At 38.0% G+C, this 23879-nt stretch overlaps 1 protein-coding gene across 6 annotated transcripts in view; it reads right to left on the bottom strand.

Moving 5' to 3' along the window:
• Window positions 1-23879, bottom strand: part of TRERF1 (transcriptional regulating factor 1) — a 305915-nt gene that overhangs the window by 179939 nt on the left and 102097 nt on the right. For all 6 annotated transcript variants that reach the window (XM_069065954.1, XM_069065957.1, XM_069065958.1 and 3 more), the window contains one exon: window positions 17675-17725. The gene's annotated coding sequence lies outside the window, so the exon portion shown is untranslated. The remainder of the gene's footprint in view (window positions 1-17674; window positions 17726-23879) is intronic.

Here is a 23879-nt window from a genome sequence, read left to right as displayed (position 1 = left end):
TATAGTAAAACTTTAGAGGCAGCTAGGTGGCAAAGTGGATAGAAAACAACAGCAGTTCAAATCCTACTCAGACATTTCCTAGTTGTATGACACTGGGCAAATTGCTTAAATCCCTGTCTGCCTCTGTTTCCTCACTTGTAAAAAGAGGGTGATAAGAGCACCCGACTTCTAGAATTGTTGTAAGAATAAAATGAGATTAACACCTGCAAAGTTCTTTGTAAAACCTTAAAGCACTACATAAAGGCTAGCTATCATTATTATAATTTTTTTCAGAGTTCAGACACATCTTACATATTAGACAAAGCAGAGTTAAAAAGATCTGGATTCAAATTCTGCCTCCACCATTTAACTGAGAGATGACCTTGGATAAGGCAAATGAAATTTTAAATTCTTTTTAAAAAAAAAACCTTTTTTTTAATGCTTCAAGGAACAACAGAATGAGAACCCAGAGTTGGCCTGGTGACCTAGGTCAAGTCACCTAATTTCTCCCTGCTTCTAGGAACCACTTAAGGCAGTAAGCTGGTGGTGCTAAATGATCTTCAAAGGGAGTGAGAAGTTTCCTCAGCCTGGGGGAGTTCCCTATACCAATAAAAGCAAAAGCCCAGGTCCTGCTGGCCCTCCCCATTTTTTAAACCTTACAGTCATTTCCCATTGTTCCTTCTCTTCCTGACCTCCCCCTTCTCTAGGTTCTTTTAAAAAATAACGTATTTAGGAGCAGCTAGGTGAATACAGCACCAGCCCTGGAAGTCAGGAGGAACTGAGTTCAAATATGATCTCAGATACTTAACACTTACTAGCAGTATGACCTTGGGCAAGTCACTCAACCCCAATTGTCCTGCTTTCCCCCCTCCAAAAAGCAAACAAATTAAAAAAAAATTTTTAACGATGTATCTTTATAGATAGCTTTTATTTTTACATCACCAACATTTTTTTAACGATCCTTCTCCCATTCCCTTCCCAATGGGGGGAAAAATGGTCAAAGGATAAAAAGAGGTAGTTTTTCTTATTATTAAGAAATCAAAACTAATATGGTCATATGAAAAAAATGATTTAAATCATTACTGGTTAGAGAAATGCAATTCTGAAAAACAATTCTGAAATATCATCTTACACCTATAAGATTCGCTAAAATGATAGATGCCCTTCAACTGGGGAATGGCTAAATAAGTTTCAGTATATGGTTGCGATGGAATACTACTACTATTCTACAAGAAATGATAAGCTGGTTAATTTTAGAAAAACATGCAAAGATTTGCATGAAATAATGAAAAGTGAAATGACTCGTACCAAGAGAACACAATACAGAGTAACAGAAATACCATCCTAAGAACAACTTTGAATGACTAATTCATCTTGACTGTCATAATTAGTCAAAACAACTACAAAGGATCTATGAAGGAAGATGCTATCCACCTCCAGAGAAAAAAACTCTTAAATAGAAGTATATATAGTATGGTTTTACATATATGTATAGATGTGTGTATTTAATTGTAATATTTCTTTAGGGCAGGGTAGAGAGGGGAAAGAAAAAAAAATACACAGCAGAAAACAAAAGAAAATTTAGAAGAAAGCACAGAAAAGCAGGGTAGCTTTGAAAATAACATGTAGTTTTTATTACATAGTTGTTGTTTTTTCCACAAAAAGTAAAGAATAAAATGGATACCGAATCCTCTCTTTATGTCATACTGTTTTACATGAAAATGGGTTTTGTTTTTTTTTTTTGGTTGGGGTTTTTTTTTAAGTTTAAAATGAATTAAAAAAAATTTACAGGAAAAAAACAGTAAAACTAACCAACATATCAACAAAATGTGACAAATACAAGGCTCCAAACTCATAGTGCTCCACCTCTGTAAAGAAGTGGGAAAGGTCACTTTTTATTTCTTCTTTGGGGGTTCCATTTATGGTTAAAACTGAATGGCCCAGAGAAATACAGAAAGAGATCGTTTTATTTGGAATTACCTACAGTAATTTAGGTCCAATTGAAGTTTACTTGAAAATCTAATGTAAGATGAGAAATTTAATTGTCACTACAATTAAAAGTGGTACAGCATTTGCATTTTAGAGGGAAATCAAAGGAGAGTCTTCTTAATCCTATTAGATGCTTAATGCCTTCTATCCCGAACAGAAATATATTGGATTGATTTCTTTTATGAATCACTTAGAAGGCATGTGATACCATAGGGATTAATTTTTTCCACTGACTGATACATGTCAGCATGGGCACTAGATCTAAGAGAATGCCTCCCAGACATCTTCAGAGAACCATGGAATGTGAGAGCTGGAAGGAATCTGAAAGATTATCTATCCACCAGCCCAAACCCTCACCCAGGCTCCACAAATGAAGACACTGAGACCCATAGAGGTTCATGGCAGTTACCAAAGGTCACAAAGATAGGCAGCTACAGAACACAAGAACCCAGGTTTTTCCAGACCTCTAGAATAGAGCATCAGTTTTCAAACTTTTTTGTTCTCAGCCATCCATTGCCCTCTTTAAAATTATTTAAGTACCCCAAAAGACTTTTGTTTATGTGGGTTATATCTAATGAAATTTACTATTTAAAAAAGTAAAACTGCTAAATATTTTAAAATATATTTTAATACATTTAGATAATAAATATATAATTTATAAAAATTATAATATATCAAATACATTTATATACATATGCATACATTAAATATAACTTATTATATTTATATCATTTAAACATACCTAATATTCATTAATTCATTTAGAAACAAACACTAAACCTATTACATGTTGATACAAATATAACATTTTAATGAAAAACAGTATTTTCCAAAGCAAAAAAAAATTAGTGAGAAAAGTGTCATTGTTTTATACATTTTTGCAAATCTCTTTAATATCTGGCTTCAGAGAAGACAAATTCTGCTATCTTCTGCATTTTGTTCTTACATGTTGTTTTAGTTGAAGTATATGAAAAGAATACCATCCCAAAGATATGTAGTTGGAAAATGCAGGAGTATTTTAGAAGCAAATAACATATTAGTATTATAAAAAGTTTTGACCTTTCTAGACTCCCTTAAAGGGTCTTAAGGACTCCAAAGGGTCTTTGAAGCACACTTTGAAAACTATTGCTCTGACTCTACCTACCCAAGAATGTCCTTAATATAGCATAATGAAAAAAGATAACAAGGCAGTCTCCAATAGCTCACATTTATAAAATACTTTGGGACACAAATATAGGATGGTATCACAAATGCAGGAGTTCCCTATATCAGTGAAATCATAGGTTCATTTCCTATCCCCTTATATTTTGCTCTCCAGTCCAAAAGCTAAGTCTTATTAACCCCATTTTGCCAACAGTGAAACTGTGGCTCGGAAGGGTAAAGTGATTGTCACAATTTCTGAATTAAACACCTACTATGTGCAAGCTACTACATTGGGAGTTACAAAGTTAATGACACATTTATATAATAACAACAAAACACTGCAAAGACACACAGTTATAGAAGACTTAAGAATCGATGACAATGACAACCCATGATTCCAGAGGACCAATGATGAAACAAGCACCTCTCCCAACAGGGAGATGACAGTTGGCTAGGGATGCAGGATGAGACACAAATTTTTTGATATGGTCAATGAAGGAATCTGTTTTGTTTAACTATGAAGATTTACAACTAGGGTTTTGTTTTTCTTTTTTCCTCACATTAGTCTGGGGGAAAGTGGGAAGGAGATGGCCATTAGAGATTGAGATGGAGAAAAAAAAAAGAGAGTCATTGAAACTTTTTTTTTTTTAATGCACAGAAGAGAACAGAAGGAAGCCCAGAAGGAATGAGACCAGCAGGACAGCTTTGAATATTACATGATGAATTTATTACATACTTAAAAAGAAAAAGAAGTTGAATATAACAGAGATTCACAGTTTCACATACAAGCCTCTTTTTCTCTTCTATGTGTATAGAAATATTTGCTTTGGTGTTGGTTAGGATCAGAATTTAAAAAAAATTTTAAAGTCAAAAACAGGGGAAAGGGAAGACACCATATATACACACATGAAGAAATACAAAATACATACAAAGTAAAAAATTATAAAGCTAATAAATATAAGAATTAGCACTGAATCTGCATCACCTGCTATCAAGTTCACTACTTTGTACCACAATGTCAAATATCTACCATGATCTACTGACAAATGGTAGAATTTCTAGCCTAGGAGTTGCATTTAGAGATAAAAACCAGAAAAACAAAGGGATACTCTCCAGGTTTTATCCATGCAAAAAGTCCTCCCTAGATCCTTCTAAAACCTCTAGGTAGTGACTGCTTGTTCTTGCTCGCTAACTTAAATCCCTCCATCACTAAGTAACTAAATTTTCATCATAAAAAAAAACCCAAGCCATACTAGTAATAAGAAAGGGAATTTTTTTCTCCAATTCCTTATTAAAAATCAGCTTAAAAGGAGTCTCTCTACTCATGAGAATTCAGTAAATGTCATCTAATATGACAGGACCAAGATATCTTGCAAAGGTTTCACTTAAGAAGGAAATTCAGTCTAAGAAGCCAATCCAAAACCCCAATACCGAATAAGAATTTACATCTAATTAATTAATTGATTGACTGAGGCATGTTTTCTCATGATAACCCTAATAAAACAGGTGGCTCAAAGATTACTGTCCATATTTTAAAGATGAGGAAATTGAGGGCTCATCCCAGTCGTCCTTCAGGTAGACTTTACCTAAACCATTCTGGAAAGATGGGTGGTGACAACCTTATTTCTAAAGATCCTCAAGAATATTCCATCCTCCTACCCCCATTCGCCCATTTCAGTACTTCATCCAACTCATTGTGAGAAAACTCTTCTAAACAACACGTCTCTAATAGCTTTGTCTTAACTTTTAAACTATTTATTTTAAGTCATTTATATTAAATGATAATTTCTTGCTCTTTCCTTAGTTGGTGACTGATGATGGTTGCCATCTTTTGTGTAATAATAAGCTAACAAAGATCTTTTAACACTTGAAAATACTCCAATTCATGGGAATTAAGGGAGTACCCATCAATTGGGGAATGGCCGAACAAGTTGTGGTACATGCATGTAATGGAATACTATTGTGCCATAAGAAACGAGGAGTAGATTGACTTCATATTTACCTGGAGAGGCTTATACGAACAGATGCTGAGTGAGAAGAGTAGAACCAGGAGAAATTTGTACACAATTACAAACACAACATATGTGTGATGACCAACTTTGATAGACTGGACTCTTCTCAGCAATGCAGTGATATAAGTCAATCCCAAAAGACTCATGATAGAGAGAAATGTATGCATCCTGAGAAAGAACTAGAAAGAACTGAGTTTATATCCAGATTGAAACAAACTACCTGATCTTTTTCTTTGTTTGGTTTTGTTTCCTCTTTCCAATTGTTCATTCCATCTGATACAATCCTTCTTTATAACCTAATACCTAATGTGAAAGTATTTGCAGATACTGTACTTGATTGTATGCCGCCATGATGGGGGGAGGGCAGGAGGGAGAGAAAATTTGGAACTCAAGGAATTGTGGAAATGAATCTTGTAAACTAAAAGTAAACAAATTAATAAAGATCAAAAAATTAACAAAAAAAAATACTGCAATTCACTGGGGTAAATTATCTCATATAGAAGAGGCAAGGGAAAATTGTTACAATGGAAGGAAGAACAGGAAGGCAAAAGGGAATGGGTCAACCTTACTCTTATTGAATTTGGCTTAGAGAGGGAATGACATACATACTAAATAGGCTATCTCACTGTACAGGAGAGTAGGGGGGAAGGGGACTAGAGGGGGGATGATGGAGGGGAGGGCAGGTTGGGGGAGAGGAAAGTTAGAAGCACCCACTTTTGAAAAGGGACAGGGTCAAAGTAGAGAACAGAACAAGTGGGGGGTGGGATAGGATGGAGGGAAATATAGTCAGTCTTTCACAATATATCCACTATGGAAATGTTTTGTGTAGCTACATGTGTACAACCTATATTAAAAATTGCCCATCTTCCCAGCAAGTGTGGAGGGAGGAAGGGAAAGAATCTGGAATTCAAAGTTTTAAAATCAAATGTTTAATATATATTAACTTTTTTTTTTACATGCAACTGGGAAATAAGATATACAGGCACTGGAGCATAGACATCCATCTTCCCCTACTGGAAAGTCAGAGGGGGAATGGGGGAGGATATAGGAGAGAGCAGATTGGGGGAGGGGGTATTCAATGGGATCGCTGTTTTGGGGTGGTGGGTAGGGGAAAGATGAGGAGAAAATTTGTAACTCAAAATCTTGTGGAAATGAATGATGTAAACTAAAAATAAACATAAAATTTAATTTAAAAAACATAGGAACAAAAAAAAGAAAATACTCCAATTCACATGAGTCTCATTGATAGGTTATGCTGTTAACATGCTGATCTCAAACAAAGTAGCTTAGGTCATATTTATTGCCTTTTTCCATGAAAACTATTTAATTCAGTACTTCAGGATGACAATATCTTACCCTTCATCCCTCCATCAACCTCATTAAATCCCAGAAAACAAAGAAAAGAGTTAAAGAGACATTTAATGGAAAGCAATACAAACATCCCCGACGAATGGCAGGTTTGAAGACTAAACTGACTGGTGACACTTTGCTCATTAGTCCAGTGTTTAGAACATGGTATAGATGTGGATGAGACTGACAGTTTGAACCCCATCCAGGTTAAGTTAGTGTACATAATGGTTTTATCTCTGTAGCACCAATTCATTCCCAATCTCTGTCATTTCTTCCATGATTCCACAATGAAGATTCCAAACTCATCTTACTGATTCCAGTCCATTGTTGGACTCCCCAACTCACAGATCACCCACCCCTCACCCCTGCTACCTTTGGCAGTCTGGTAAAGTCTAGGACTCCTCAGAATAATTTCTGAATGCATAAAATATGTAGGTTACAAAGGAAAGCAATTTTATTGAAATAGCTATTAAAATTTTTTTTTATAAAACCAAGTCCATAGATTCCAGGTTATGAACCCCCATTTTAGGTTATTGATATATTTTTGAATCAAGACTCTGAAGACAACATGGCAATAAGGCACTGGACTTGGAGTCAGAAAGACCTGGGTTCAAATCCTGAGTCAGCATCTTACTAGTATTACCCTGGGATCACCTGAACTCTCTATTCTTCTATTTTCATCTTTAAAATTAGCTGGTTAGCAGGTGAACATTGAACACAGTAACAGCAACACTGTGCGATGATCAACTTTGATAGACTTGGCTCTTTTCAGAAATGTAATGATCTAAGACAATTCCAAAAGTCTCCTGATGGAAAATGCTATCCACATTCAAAGAACTATGGAGTCTGAATGCAGATCACAGCATACTATTTGCTCTTTTTTTGTTGCTATTTTTGTCTTTTTTTCTTGTGGTTTTTCCCTTTTCTTCCGATTCTTCTTTTACAACATGACTAATGAGGAAAAATGTTTAATATGATTATCCACGTATAGTCTATATCAGACTGCATGCCTTCTTGGGAAGAGGGGAAAGGGTGAAAATTTAGAACACAAAATCTAAAAAAAAAAGGGGGGGGGAATGTTGAAAATTCAAAATAAATAAATAAATAAATGACATTTTTTTTTATTTAGCTGGTTGACCAGATGCCTTCTAAGTCTCTTCCCCATTTAAATATATGATTCTATAGAACTATGTTAGCTCTCCTGAATCTCATCCAACTGGTTCTCTACACTTCCCTACCTGTATAAGCTGCAAATCTGATAAGCATAACAGTTACACTTTTTTTTTCAACTCATAAATATAAATGTTAAATAGCACAGGGTGAAGTAATGATCTCAGAGGAACTCCATTGGAAACATCTTTCCAACCTGACATCAATCCATTAATGATCACTCTTCTGAATCCAACTACTGTGCCATGCTGCCTTCTATTAAAGTACATAGCTATTAAAAGCACAAATTATAGACAGTAATTTTCAGTGGAAGGATTAATTTCTTTTGTTTTCCTGAAAAACATGATTCCTGCAACACCATTTCATAGTCAGATGGTCCAAGACCAAACATGTCACACTCTCAGGTATTCTATCACCAAAAAGAATTAAAAAAAACAAACAAACCCTGGCCTAGATCATAGAACTGAATCTTATATGATGAGTCTTGGAATCTTCGACATGAAATTCTAGGACTCCTCAATAGCACTGATAGATCTTCCCAATGTCTTAATGCAGTTTTAAACTATTAAAGCTTTAAACTACACTAAGATTTTGGGGACACCTCATTTCAAAATGTTCAGAAATTTATTTGTTTGAGAAACACTAGTCTAGAAATTCCCTGGCATGAAAGCAGTGGGCTCACCAGATCATCTCTCCAAGTCCCCTTTAGCTCTGGGACTGAAGACCAACACCCCATTCACATCCAAGATAAATTCCTACATAAGAAGCAGCTTTCTCAAGCCCATGGACTGAGGCTGAGGTGGTTTTTATTTGATTTTTTTTTGGAGGGGGAGAGGCAGGGCAATTGAGGTTAAGTGACTCACCCCAGGTCACATGGTTAGTTTGGGTTAAATGTCTGAGGCCGCATTTGAACACAGGTCCTCCTGACTCCAGGGCCGGTGCTCTATGTCACCTAGCCACCTGTGAGGCAGTTTTAATCAACAGATGGATCAAAGATACTACCTGTTTGGAGCAATGCCAAGCAGGGCCAGTATCCGGGAGTACTTGAACTTAAAGCAAAATGAGTAATGCTGTGTTTATGTTTTTCAGGTCCCAGTTGTTGGGTGTTTGCTGTTCTTTTTAAATCAGTCTGGTAAAGCAGCTTTAAAAAGCATATTTTTTGGCAGCTACAAGACACAGTTGTATCTACAAGTATCCACTGTCCATGTTGTCAAACTGTGGATGCACAAGTCAGGACTGAAAAAACTGTAATGATTGATTGCTTTTGGTGTTACCCTATGTGGAAAGAAAAAAACCTGTTTACACACCTTTTAGCAATCCCAGCAGCAGAACAAACTTGAATTGATTTGAAAAGGCAAAATTTGTTCCCTATTGCTGGAAAAATTAGACGTTAAGGTGATGCCTTTTGATTAGTTTATTTAAAAAACCATTTGCTTTCCCCACACCTTATGTTCAAATGCTTTTCTCTTTCCCTTAAAATAAGGATGAAACCCAACTACTCTCCTCTAGAATTATAAGAGTATTAAGGAAGAAGAAGCAGCTCATAAGTTGTCATCGTGTACTAGGCTGACTTTGCTTAACTTTACAAACTTTGTCTGCAAACAAAGAAACCTAATTCCATTGGGGTCTATTCCTATCTTCTGACCAAATATGCCTCAAGAGAAAAATCACTCCAAAAAGTAATGTACATATGAAAGATGGATTCAAATCATCAATAATATGAGTAACATAAATCAAAACAACTCTGAGGTTTCACCTCATACCCAGGAAATAGGCCAAGATAAGAAAAGATGTAAACAATCAACGCTGGAGTCTTCAGGAAGACAGAAACACTAATATGCTGTTGGTGGACTGACTATGGTGTTAAAAAATAAGTATTTATAAAACTTGAAAAATGAAAATAAAATTCTGATATAGCTATTAACTCCAAGTTGAAGACATGGGATCCAAGAGATAACCACTTCCTTTTGCTTCCTAATTCAAACCAATCCAATCCCACAAACATTTATTATCTACTATGTGCAAGACCCTGAACTGCTGTATGCCTCCCAGACTGTTGAATTAAGAATTATTCCTCTGGTTAAAGCAAGAAAGCACTGATAAGGAAAAGGCGAAGACACTTGAATCACAGACTGACCTCAGAGGAAGCATCAATCAAGTCAAACCCTCTCAGTAGACAGAAGATGGCACTGAGGGCCATAGAGGCTAACCAAGTTAGTGAATGGTAAAGCTAACACTCAAATACCTTTCTTGTGACTTAATGATCTTTCCCACTTCTCAGTCCTACATGCCCCTCATATCATGGTTCTGCCTCCAGCCAGGATTAGCGCTTTCCACATTATGTCCCACTCAAGGATTTCCAGGATGTCAGCCCTCACCAACAAGGAGAATACCTCATGAAATAAGTAATTGTTGACTAAGTAAATGAATGAATGAACCTCCCAGTCAATAAGTAGAACAGAGATCAGGCACCTATCCAAAGGAAACATTGGACAATCAATAAATCAATCAACAAGCATTTCTTACGCATAAAATATGTGTCAAGCAGACATTGTGGTAGTTAGGCAGACATTGGGAATATAGATAAACAAACAAAAAAAAAGATGGAATAGTCCTTTGCCCTTAAGATGACTCCAGCCAGGGCAGACAATATATATTATACAAGTATGTACAATAGATAAAGGGTGATTTGGGGAAAGGTACTACCAGCGAAAGGGATCAGGAAAGGCTTCACATAGAAGGTGGCATTTTCCTCTCTTGTAGGAAAATGAGTATTCTAAGAGATTGAAATGAAGAAGAGTATCCCAGACAGACACACAGAGAGGAAAGAGAGTGCTATGGATAAGGGGGGCAGGGGGGAAGCCAGTCTGGATGGAACGCAGTGTATATCAAGGGGTATTGTATAAGACTGGAAAGACAGAGTTGGGGGAAGAGGCTAGATCATTAACAGCTTTAAATGCCAAAATTATCCTGAAGTAAAAGGAAGCTACTGGGCTTTATTGAGGTAGTAAAGGGACATCATCAGACACAAAGAAAGTCATTTCAGGAGATAAATTGAGAAGTAGGGAGAGGCTTGAAACACAGAAGTCAATAAGGGGGGTGCTGCAATAGTCCTAGAGAGAAATGATGAAGGCTTGAATGAGGGAATTAAGAAGGCAAGAGATGTTGTAGATTTAGAAACAATAAGATTTGGCAATGATAACTGAATATGTGGGATGAGTGTGAATAAGTATCTTCATATATGGAGGAATTTATACAAGTATATATAGATATATACAGATATAGGATATATATCAGATATATTATACTTTTATATATGATATATATAGCGATAAATATGCTTCTAGATATAGATATCTACTCTCTCTCCACACACACACATACATACATATATACACACACACACACACACAAACTCCATTTGTATAAGGATACTTATTCACAGTCAGATGAGATTAGAAGGAATCAAGGAAGACACCAACTCCCCAAGTGTTTGAGGAAGGATGCTGGTGCCTTTGACAGAAATAGAGAAGTTCTGAGGAGGGATTGATTTGGAGGGGAAAGTAATTGGTTTGACCATGAAGAGTTTGGGATAACAACAGTACATCCAGTTGGAAATGTCAAAGAAGAAACCGGTGATATGAGACTAAAATCTATAAATGATCAAAAACACTCATTTTGGACAAAATTTATTCCATGTCATTATAAAATGTACCCCACTGGCTTGAGGCTGGAGCATGGTATGATGCAAAGTATGCTGAATTTGGAATCAGGAGAAGGGTTCAACAATCAGCTTTGCCACTTGCCATGTGACCCTGGGCAAGACTTGACTGCTGTGGTTCTCAATATCCTCATCGGGCACTGAGCTAGATGACCCCTAAGGTCCCCTCAAGCATTAAACCTATAATTCTGCAATCTTCCATCCCCATCTCACATATGCACACCACTGGTCACAGGAAGCAGGGCAGGGGGAGATTAAGAGACAAGACAGATACAAAGACAATGAAACAGAGAGAAACAAACCTTGCCCACAGGTGGCTCAGTTCAGAGGAACTAAAGCAAGAAGGTCAATCCCTGCATTTTATGGATACCATAGAAGTTAAGGAACTTACCCAAGGTCACACAGATTAGCTTTTATACATGTGCAATCACAGAAAAGCAACCAGGTTTGACTTTATAGCTGACAATAATTAGAAAGATTCTATGCTAGGTGGTACAGTGATGGACCTGGACTCAGGAAGATCCAAGATCTAATCCAGCCGTAAACACCTACTAGTTTTATGACCCTGAGAAAGTCACTTAACCTGTTTGCCTCAATTTCCTCATCTGTAAAAATAGGGATAATAATAGCACTGATTTCCCAGAATTATTGTCAGGATCAAATGAGATGATATTTGTAACATGCTTAGGACAGTTCCTAGCATAAAGGAAACATTTTATAAATACTAGTGATGATGATAGCGATAATGATTGAAGGGAAGGGGGGCAGAGGGGCTAGCAAAACCACTTCCTCCTGGTTTTAAATATGAAACCATAAGACAACATGTCAGCTACAGTTACCATGAAAGCTGGACCAGGCTATGAAGAAGCAGAGATATGAGGAGAACATGCAGAGATATGAGGAGAACACGGTGACAGGAGTCCGTGGAGTCTTTCCTCATAAAATGACAGCCACTGTGTAAATTCCAGAGTTCTACCTCCAAACCCAAGATTGGCAAGCCAACTGCATGCAGCTCACCACACTGAGATAATCCCTCGATGACACCAGAAGATGACAGGGCCTGGGGTTGACTGTGTGGGTGGTGTTGTAACCCAAGCTGAGGAAGCCAGCTTCCCCACTGGCTCCCATCTTGGCAACACCAGCTCCAGTCAATACAGCAACACATTCTGTAGCCTAGTGATAAAACTGTTGTACACAGATTACATTCATATATGGTCTCAGAAACCATTTATTCAATCGATGGGAGTAATCCGCACTCCACGATGTAATTGGGTTTTTTTAGCTTTCAAGTTATTTTTACTACTTTTGTAAATGCTTCAGTTAAAGCAAAACTAATTCAAGTGAGCAAGTCTCATGATCTTACTGGGTTCACAGTTTCCTTACATATAAATCAGACAATTGGACTAAATGATCTCAAGGGTACCTTTCAGTTTTAAATCTGGGTTCCTATGATCTTGAATAAAAACCACTGATCTGTTTCAGTCGATCTCCTTCTGTACCACAGTGCTTGTTTGGCATATGGTAAGTCCTTAATAAATGCTTGTTGATTATCTCTAACCAATAGGGATCATCAATGACAGGAGATCTTTCTACAATGAAGATTAATTCACTTTCCACAATGATGCACATACTTAGAAACACAAAAATTAAGCTGTTACATATTTGGGGGCATTTGATGAAACATCACCGTTGTTATAACTATCAAGCATAAGGAGCTTTCAATGAAAAGACCTTGTTCGGTACTATATAGAAATACATTAAAACTGAGACCTGTGCCAGCAACGGAGAGGCACCGTTGTATACTGCAGAAGTGTCAAACCTTTGGTGACTCAAGCCTGGCCAAACTCCCAAAGTGGACCCCAACTTGATTAAAATGTAACTTGGAAATGTTCAGCATAATAAATAGAAATAAAATACTACATAGATAATGTTAATTTGCAGTCTTCTGAATAATGGTTCATTTGTAGTATCCTTAGAGAATATTCTGCCTAAATAATGTTAATTTGTAGTATCCTAAAAGGATATGCAGCCCACAGGGACCCACTTCTATTTGAATTTGACACCTTTAGTACAGTGGACAGAAGAACAGTCTTGAAGCCAGTAAGACCTGGTGGGTTCAGATCTCACCTTCAACACATTAGTTATTATATACGGGCAAGCCATTATCAGATACACAGATCCCACACTCCACACTGTCCCCAGCTCTGTCAATGACAATTAACTACAGACAAATCTCTGATCTGCACTGGTAAAAGTTTTATACACCAGGAGCTGCTCACACCTGATAAAATCACAGGTTTAAATGCAAAAAACAAACCAATAAAAAAAACCTTGTCATTCCAACTTTCCTAATTCAGAGTTTATGCTCCTTTGATCCCTGATGTATCTATCAAAGGTTCTTACTAATAATGAAAATTAAAACCAGAACAAGACTGTAGGATTTTTTTTAAAGACCTAGTTGTTGTTCTGCAAATAGATGCCAAATCCCACTTGACAAATTATTGCAAATATCTTATTTAGTAATTACAATATAAAACCAGCCAATTTCTAATTAAAATAATTCTTCATTCATTGCGACTGACCTGTCTTTCCATCACCATTTACCACCCAAATTAGTGAGGAATATATTATACTCTCAAACACTCATTCACTTTGACACTGAATCACTGCCCACCTTATACTTTTTAGGTGACTGTTTCACAAGTATATTTCTATATATCTCATCTCTCCAACTAGAATATAAACTCCTTGAAGACAGAGAATGGATCTTCCACATCTCATATGCCTCATTGGGCCTCATAAGCCCAATCTAGAAATATCTGAATGAATGAAGTAGCAGATGTAATTACATAAACTTTCAGGGAAAAAAAATTCTAAAATCACTTTGTATATGGGTATATGAACCCCTTATAACCATAGCCAAGTAATATGCCTTCAACATATTAAAAAAAAAACTAATTTAAACATAATTTAAAGGGGTAGAGCTAAATGTAGTAGAGAGGGTATTAGATATGAGACCAAAGACCTGGGTTCAAGTCCCAAAACTTTAACTTATTAATTGAGGGACCTTGGGTAAGAAACAACCTTCTGTGCCTCAACTTCCTCAACTGTATAAAAGGAAGAAGGGCTAACTTTCTGAGAGATGATCTCTAGATCATCTGACATCTGACATCATACCTGACAAGCTACAATTCTGTGGGGGCAGAAAAAAAAAGGGGGGAGGGGGGAGGTACTGTACATGCAAAAAAAAAAGCCATAAGAGGTAAACCATGCCTCATCATACTGTCCCTCCTGCTGCCAGTAGCAATAATTATTATATTTATGCATATTTGGATAAAGGCAGAATCAGCTCATTGAGGGTCCCTCAACTCCAGAATTCTACGGCAAAAGCTATACAGCATTACAATAGGTTTTTAGCTTGGAAAAATGGAATTCAGTTTAGATGCCACTGAATTCTTTCTCCACAGCCTCAGGAGGGAACTAGAACTGGGGGGTAGGGATGGTTGGGGGAGGGGGGTAATATAGCCATAGGAGAGTTCTGTGAGAGAAAAAAGAGAAATGCAACCCAACCTTCCTACATCCCACATTAAAAGTAGAAATGCACTAATGGGTCTGACCAGAGTTTCATCCAGCTCAGTAGTCATTCTGCCTATCACTGGCATGGTCAGTGAGAGTGGGCTGGAGCTGCCCTGTGTGAAGGTCTCCTCCAAAAATGATGGCTGTTCTCTAGACATCCCAAACTCCCTTTAAAATCTCACTGAATGAGCAAAACCAGGAGAATATTGTACACAACAGCAGCCACATTATATGATGACTAGCTTTATTATACTTTTTATCTTCTTAGCAATGCAAGGATCTAAGACAACTCCAAAAGACTCATGATGTCCACATCCAGAAAAAGAAGTATGGAGTCTGAATGCAGATTGAAACATATTATTTGCTCTTTTTTGTTTTTGTTTCTTCTTTCTCGGTTTCTCCCACTGGTTGTAATTCTGCTTTATAACATGACCAATGTGAAAACAGGTTTAACATGAATGTATATGTTGAGCCTATATCAATTTTCACACCATCTTGAGGTGTAGGGAAGGGTGAGATGGGGAGAAAATTTGGAACTCAAAATCTTATGGAAGTGAATGTTGAAAACTAAAAATAAATAATTTTTTAAAAGAAGCCTAGATTTGCAGCCAAAAGATGGGTTTAAATACCAGCTCTTCCATATATTAAAAAAAAAAATAAAAAAAATCTCACTGGATTCCAAAGGACTCATGATGAAAAATGCTATCCACATCTGGAGAGAGAGAACTAATGAACTCTGAGTGCAAACTGAAGTAAAAATTTTTTTCACAGTCTTTCTTTTTCTTGCTTTCTTTTTTCTTTTGCAACATGGCAAATGTGGAAATAAGTTTTGCATGATGTCATATGTATAATGAGTATTGTATCTCTTGCCTTCTCAGTGGGGAAGGGAGGGAAGGATGGGAGGGAGATATTTTTTTTTTTAAGCAATTGGGGTTAAGTAACTTGTTCAAGGTTACAGGGCCAGTTATTTTGTGTGGGTGCCAAGTATCTTAGGCCAGAACTGATCCCAGGTCTCCCCACGCCGAGGCCGGCGCTCAGAGGGAGAGAATTTAGAACTGAAAATAAACATTAAAAAAAAAAGAAAAGCAGAATTTGGATAAAAATAAATTTGAAGGAAAATAATTTAGATAAGGGGCGGCCAGGTAGCACAGCAAGTAAGAGCACCGGCTCCAGTGTCGGGACGACCTGGGGATCAAATCCGGGCTCAGACACTTAGCACCACACCCAGAAATAACTGGCCATGTAACCTTGAGCAAGTTACTTAACCCCAATTGCTTAGGGGAAGCCAGGTGACTTAGTGAGTAAGAGCACGGGCTCAGTGTCAGGATGACCTGGGGATCGAATCCGGGTTCCGATACTTAGCACCACACCCAGAAATAACTGGCCGTGTAACCTTGAGCAAGTTACGAAATCCCGATTGCTTTAAAAATAATAATAATAATTTAGATAAAAAGTAGCATTCTCAAACCTTTGCCAATGGTAATGACTATGCTTTTCAAGAAATAAGAAATAACAATAAACATGGTATAGTCAGGAGTCAGTGATGTGGGAGAACATAGTATGGTTAGTAAAGGTGGGGTAAAATTTAGGAGTTCAATTACACACTCAGGAGTATGAGTTAATTTTTTTATAACTAATAATACAGGGTGTTCCATTTGGGGAAGGGGAGGGAAGAAACCTCACAGCATAGTCTTTCATCCATAAAGGCACATCAATCCCTAATTTTTTTTTTTGCTTTTTTTTTAGAGGGCAATTGGAGTTAAGTATTTTGCCCAAGGTCACACAGCTAGAGTGTGTGTGTGTGTGTGTGTGTGTGTGTATGTGTGTATGTGTGAAGTGTCTGAGGCCAGATCCAGAACTCAGGTCCTCCTGACTCTGGGGCCAGCACTCTACTCACTGCGCCACCTAGCCACCCCAAATAGTATCTTTCTTTTTTTTTTTTTTGGAGGGCAACTGGGGTTAAGTGACTTGCCCAAGGTCACATGTCTACTTTTTGTGTTAAGTGTCTGAAGCCACATTTGAACTCAGGTCCTCCTGACTCCAGAGCCGGTGCTCTACTCACTGCGCCACCTAGCCACCCCAATCCCTAATTTTTGATGAGTAAACCAAGAATCATAGATTTAGGGGAAGGAGGGACTGCAAAGGTCATTCAAACCAACCCCCTCGTTTTATAAATGTTTACAAATGGTTAAGTGACATGCCCAAGGTCATATAAGGATAAAATATTAGAGGCAATATTTTAACCCAGGTTCTTTAATTTCTGAGAGGGCTCTTTCCACCATACCATACTACCTCATAATTAAGAGGGTGAGCACAGGACTAGGAGTCAAACTCCTTGGTATGAAGTTAAGAGGGATAGGTTTGAGGTTGGAGGATCTCAGGTCAAATCCCATTTCTACAATTTTTTACCTCTGTGTTATTGGGCAAATCACTCTCTGGGTCTCTGTTTCTTCCTGAGTCAAGAGAAACAGGATAGAATGTTCCTGCCTTTGTTTATGAAGTCCCTGGAGTACACACAAATGTCTGCTGACCCACACTTTGTAGCAGAAGCCCAAAGGTTTCCACTGCCCCTGTGTCACCTGTTCTTTAGCTTTTAGTTTGAGCACAGAGAACCAGGGACCACAGAAAACAAAAAACAAAATTAAATTTGGCTATCTCTAGAACTGTAGCTAGAGCTACTCTCTCTCACAAAACACCTGAACAGAAGGAATGCAAAGAAATTCCCAAAAATTACCTGTTTGAGGATTATGCAGATCAGCTTCTAAGACTCCTGCCCAGGCAGCATCTATGGGGTGAAGGAAAGACCATTTCAGAGAAATTTTGAAACAACATGTAATAATCATGAACTGGAAATGGGGATCACAGAGAGGGCAACAGAGACACATGGTAGGTTAAAGTAGGCTGCAACACAGAACCTCGAGGCAGACAGGAGACACAGTGGACAGCTCTGGTCTTACAATAAAGAAGCTGTTGTGATTCAATCACATCCAACTCCTCATGAGCCTATGGACCACACTGTCCATGAGGTTTTCTTGGCAAAGATACTGGAGTGGTTTCTCCAGTGGATTAAGGCAAACAAGGTTAATTAACTCGCCCAGGGTCACACAGCTAGTAAAGTATCAGAGGCTAGATTTGAACTCAGGTCTTCATGAGTCCAGGCCCAGAACTATGCACTAAGCCACCTAGCTACTACTTCCTAGAATAAGGAGGAGAGAAATTCAAATATTGTCTCAGACACTCAACAGCAACATAAATCTGGGCAAGTTATTTAACCTCTTTCAATCTGAGAGTTGATATTTTTGGGGGAGGGCTTATTTTAGAGGAATCTTACACAGTAAGGGGAGGGCTTATTTTCGGGATAGGTCTTATTATCGGGGAAACACGGTAGGAAAAAAAGTTTTCAATGTACACACTGGATTTTAGCTGCAACCCTAAATTGATCAACTCAGACATTCATTAATAATAATAATAATAATACATTTTGTTTAATCGTTTCAGTTACGTCCAACTCTTCATAACCCCATTTTGGGGGTTTTCTTGGCAAAGATATCGGAGTGGTTTGCCATTGCCGTCTCCAGCCCATTTTACCGATGAGGAAACAGACAAACAGGGTAAAGTGATTTGCCCAGGGTCACACAGGTAGTAAGTGTCTGAGGCCATATCTGAACTCAGGTCTTCCTGTCTCCAGGGGCACTCTATCTACTGTACCACCTAGCCACCCCCAGCAGATTATATACAGCTTACTATGTGCCAGGCACTAAACTAAGCACTTTAAAAATATTATCTTATTTGATCCTCACAACAACTCTAGGAAGAAGAGACTATCATTTACCTCTATGTTACAGAAAAGGAAATATTACACACAGATAATAGAGGTCTGAGGCTGGATTTGAACTTGGGCTTTCTGGATTCCAGCCCTAACACAGTAGATATGAAACCAGAAAAAGAAACTAGAAATAGCAACAAATATAAGAAAAAAAGTATTCTTAATATCAACTAGATTGTGTTACCATGAAACAGAGGGAGCTACTATTGGAGCTGCTGAGCAAAACAACAAAAGGCTGATTCTTAACCACAACTAGGTGTTATCCACTGAATAATGTGCTGTCTCCGGATACTAGTCATATTTCAAGCCAGGTTAAAAATGGCATGGAAGTGAAATTAGTCACCACCTTCTTAAACCAAAAATTTATTTGCTTAATAATATCTGAACAGGATCAGCTTCAAGCAAAACCGAAGCAGGCCAGATTGCCCCAAGTACTTCCTACCTCCCTAATCTTTGCCCTTTTCACTCTCGTAGGAGTTCCCAGTTTTCTCCTTATCCCTTATTATCAAGCCTGCTTTTTAGATCCTGGGGAGTGCTACACTTGAGAGGTAGTTAGAACTGGGTTCAAATTCTACTTCTGAGATGTCTACCAGCCAGCCACATGACCACAGACAAGACCCTATTTTTGACAATATCTGCCAGTCGTTAAGGCTCTTAACTTTGTCCTTCACGTTCTCATCCTACTCTGGACTTCTCTTTGCATTCAAGAGCTCTCTGCTTTATATTAGAAGTAGTATCACCACGTTAGACAGTAAGCTACTTGAGGGGAGGTGGAATGTGGCCTTTTTCATTTTTGTATCTTTAGTACCTAGTACATATATCAACTCCCATAGTTCATCACCTTGCACACAGGAGTCAATTGATAAAAACCTAGTAGGACGATGCTAGTTCAATTAAGTCATCTTTTGCTCCTTTTTCCTCCCTCATTTCCTATGTCCAACAGTCTTCCAGCTCTAGGCATCTTTTTTCCAGGTCCCTATCAACTCATATTTAAGCTATTACAATAACTGTGTCCTGACTGGTCTCTCTAACTCTAGTCTCTCAGCTTTTCTAATCCATACTGTAACCCCTCTGCCAAATAACTATCCCTAATCTAACAATATTAGTCATGCCCAACTTAACAGTATGAATTAGTTCTATGAAAAGCAGAGATGAGGAGAAATAATGCTGCCAAGGTAGGGGGGATATTTCTACAGAAGCAATGCTATAAATGTAATAGCAGAATAATCAATCAATCAAAAATCATTTATAATCACCAACTATGTGCTAGTCATTGTGATAAGAGAATAGCAGAACAATCAAATAAAAAATCATTTATTAATAACCAACTCTGCACCAGTCATCCTGGTGATACAAAGACAAACATTAACAGTCTTAGCCCATGAGGAATTCACAGACAACTGCAAAAGACAAAACATATGCATATGAACATATGTAAAATAAATGTAGGGGAAGTGAGGGAGAGGAAAGGGAAATAAGAAAGTCTCATATAAGATGGTGCTTGAATGGAGCTTTGAAAGGAAGCTGAGGATTTTAAGAGATACTGGTGGAGTAAGAGTGAAATCCAAGAAAAAGTGGGTGAGGGTGTGGAAGAAAGGGTGAGCACAGCCTATACAAAAGCACAGAAATGAACTGAAGAGATTGTAAAAGCTCTGGAGCCAAAGAGTAAAGGGCTTGAAATGACAAACAGAAGAGTTTGTATGTGATCTTACGTGGAAGGAAGTTTATTTTGTTCTTGTTGCTTTTTGGAGGGGGTAAGGTAGGACAATTGGGGTTAAATGACTTGCCCAAGGTCACACAGCTAGTTTTTGTATTAAGTGTCTGAGGCCAGATTTGAACTCAGGTCTTCCTGACTCCAGGGCTGGTGCTCTATTCGCTTCACCACCTAGCCTCCCCCAGAAGGAAGATTACTGACTGGGGAGTGACATAGTCAGGCCTGTGTTTGAGGCAGCTTGGTAGCTGTACAGACAGATTGCACAGACCCACCCATACCCATCCTCACTGCTGTGGCTCAAGAACCAGCCACCAGCTGGGGTCATCACCAGGTGGGCATATAATCTATGTCTCTAGTGTTCAGCTGAACGAGGTCTGAAATGTTGTAACCTGGTTCAATTAGAATGCTCAAGTGGGGTTATTATAAAATAACTTTTGTGTATCCATCATCATCATTGTTATCTTGGAGTTACTGCACCTCTCTATCTTCCAGGGTTATTGTTATTATAAGTAAAGAAAGCACTCTGAAAACCTTAAAGTGCTAGGTGGATGCTAAGCTCTTTATTATTTTTGTTATTATTTATTACTGTTTATTTTATCATTTATTATGATTACTATTAATAATTACTATTATTTCTATTACTATAGATTTAAAGCCAGAAGAGATGCTTAGAGATCACTGAGTCCGACTCCCTCGTTTTGTAAACTCAAACTCACCCACCCCAACACTAAGTAATGTGCCCCAAGTTCATACAATCAATCAGAAATGTCAGGATCTGCATTCAGAGCACTGGAATCCAAATCTAGCACTACAGCATACCAATCAAGCATTACCAAAGTAATGCTAGAAAGGCACTGTGATTAAATGTACAAGGACCTGGATGGGGAGGCATGAAGAGGCTGCAAGAAGAGGCTTGTATTCAGAAGGCCCTGCTGGGTTCCAAACTCTGATATTTGTTAGTCATGTGACATGCAACTTTGAGCAACTCCCTTAACAGCTCTGAGCATCAGTTTCCTGATTTGTAAAGTGAAGGTAGATAATGCCTATAGTATTAGCTGGGTTGTGATAATCAACTGAGACCTACCACACCTAGCAAGGTTGTTGTGATGAATAAATGAAATGGAAATGAAAAGGGTTTATGAAATGAAATGAATGAAAGGGTTCATGGCCTCTTTAAGTGATTTTATATATATATCAGATATTTTCATTATTCCCTGTATCATGTCACTTCCCTGTTTAAAACCTTATAATGGATACACACTTCCTGAGATTAAGGTCAGTCATATAGCATAGCATTTAAGGCCCTCTTTCCAATCAAATCTGCAAGTTTTTCCTTATACAAATAAACTCACTACTTCCATTCAGACTGGTCTACTAATTGCTTCCCCACACCCATCCCTTAAAAAAACCACACCCACACACTTCCAATTTCCTTTAAAGCTTAGTCTAGTTGTGTGCTGGTAATGTTTAACGACCAGATCTTCAGAAAAAAAAGAATGTGCTCCCAACACTATTTTAAATTTAATCTGTATTATTGTTTCTTCATAACTTTCTTAAATCTTGTCATTTTTCAGTCATTTTAGCTGTGTCTGACTCTATGATCCCATTTCGGATTTCAGGAATAGTTTGCCATTTCCTTCTCCAGTTCATTTTACAGATGAGGAAACAGACAAACAGAATGAAATTACTTGCCCATGGTCATACAACTAGTATCTTAGATCACATTTGAACTCAGGTCTTCCAGACTCTAGGCCCAGGGCTCTGTCCATTAAGCCATCTAGCTGCCCTTTATTACCCTATTAATAAATACATTTCTATACAAATATTCAAATACACAAATATCCCCCTAAAACTAACATCTATACCTTGGGGGCACCATTCTCCCCCTCACCTCCTCTCCTCCATCCCCAAGATGCCCAGAATCATTCCAAACTGCTTTGACTGCTGCTATGGTTTAGATAAGACAGGAATTATCTAGTGAAATGGAGGACCACCAAGACTTAACATTTCCTCCTCGGTATCCAGGCCTTCCAATCTGCACACACACACACACACACACACACACACACACACACACACACAGTGCCTCTACACACCCCATCTAGACTAGTGACATCAACTAAAGACTCCCGGGCCTCTCTGTATACTCTAAAAGTTAAACTTTCTTTCATGTGTTGTCTCTCCCAAATAGAAGATGAATTCCTTCAGAGAAAGAACTGCCTCTCAATTTTTCTGTTTGTATCCCAGTGCTTGGCACATAGCAAGCACTTGACATCTTTTCTTTCATTTTTACAGTACCTGGCACACAGTAAATGCCTAATAAATGCTTGTTGATTGAAGTTTAAATGAGCCTGGGTTCCTGCTATCACTGAGTTTATAGTCTAGAAGTCTATAATCTATTGGTTGTTCCGAGGATATACTGAGATAATGGCAATGAAAGTGCTTTCATTGCAAAGTATTAAAACCTTTTTCTTCTTCATCATTATTATCATTGTCATCAAGTAAGAAAAGTAACATGGAGCTTAGATTCAGAAGTCAGGCAGTATGAGAAAATAGAGGCTTTGAGCTCTCAGGATACCAAAGGCTTAAAAATATAAAATGAAACAGGCCCCAAACAGGAAGTTTATGACAAACTTTAAAAACAAAACCATACAATTGCAAAAGATTTAAAGGAGTCAGATAAAATTCACACACACACACACACACACACACACACACACACACACACACACACCCTCTACCCCTACAAAGAGTAAACTAAGTAGATGGCTAGGAACAGCAGGTTTAAAAATATAAATATATATGATTGCCTCAGCTGTTCAGAACCAGCAAATTTTCCTACAGGTGTCCAGACGCCTCACAAACACTAAAATGTCATTGGGTATGATTTGCTTATCTGTCTTCCAAGCAAGACCCAAAGCCTCTGAGCTCCCAAGGGGAGGAAGCGATGCCTTTTGTGCTAACAGTGTATTAGTAAATATTCAGCTGGGGGGAGGAACATACACATATGCACCAGACACACTTTTTTTAAAACCCTGTTTGCCTCAGTTTCCTCATCTGTAAAATGAGCTGGAGAAGGAAATGGCAAACCACTCCAGTATCTTTGCTATTCAAGAAGAGTCAGACAACCCTGAAGGGGCTGATCAACAACATTATTAGCTGTTGGGTAGATAGACATGAGGTCTTTCCCAATCCCCAGTCCCCAGCTACACGTGCTGCTCCAACACCCTGGCTTTTGATCTTTCATCCACAATTCAATTCAACAAACATTAAGTTCCTACTATGGGCAATGACTCTGGGCATAAGAACAGGAAAGAAAGGAGGGAGGAAGGGAGGAAGGGAAGGAGGGAGGGAGGGAGAGAGAGAGAGAGAGAGAGAGAGAGAGAGAGAGAGAGAGAG

Source organism: Petaurus breviceps, unplaced genomic scaffold (genome assembly GCF_028583685.1).
Source record: "Petaurus breviceps papuanus isolate PSGF00001 unplaced genomic scaffold, PetGlider_PUasm1.0 90701, whole genome shotgun sequence".
NCBI classification, from domain to species: Eukaryota; Metazoa; Chordata; class Mammalia; order Diprotodontia; family Petauridae; genus Petaurus; species Petaurus breviceps.
Note: the sequence above shows the minus strand (reverse complement) of the source record. Positions and strands in the feature narration are given on the sequence as shown.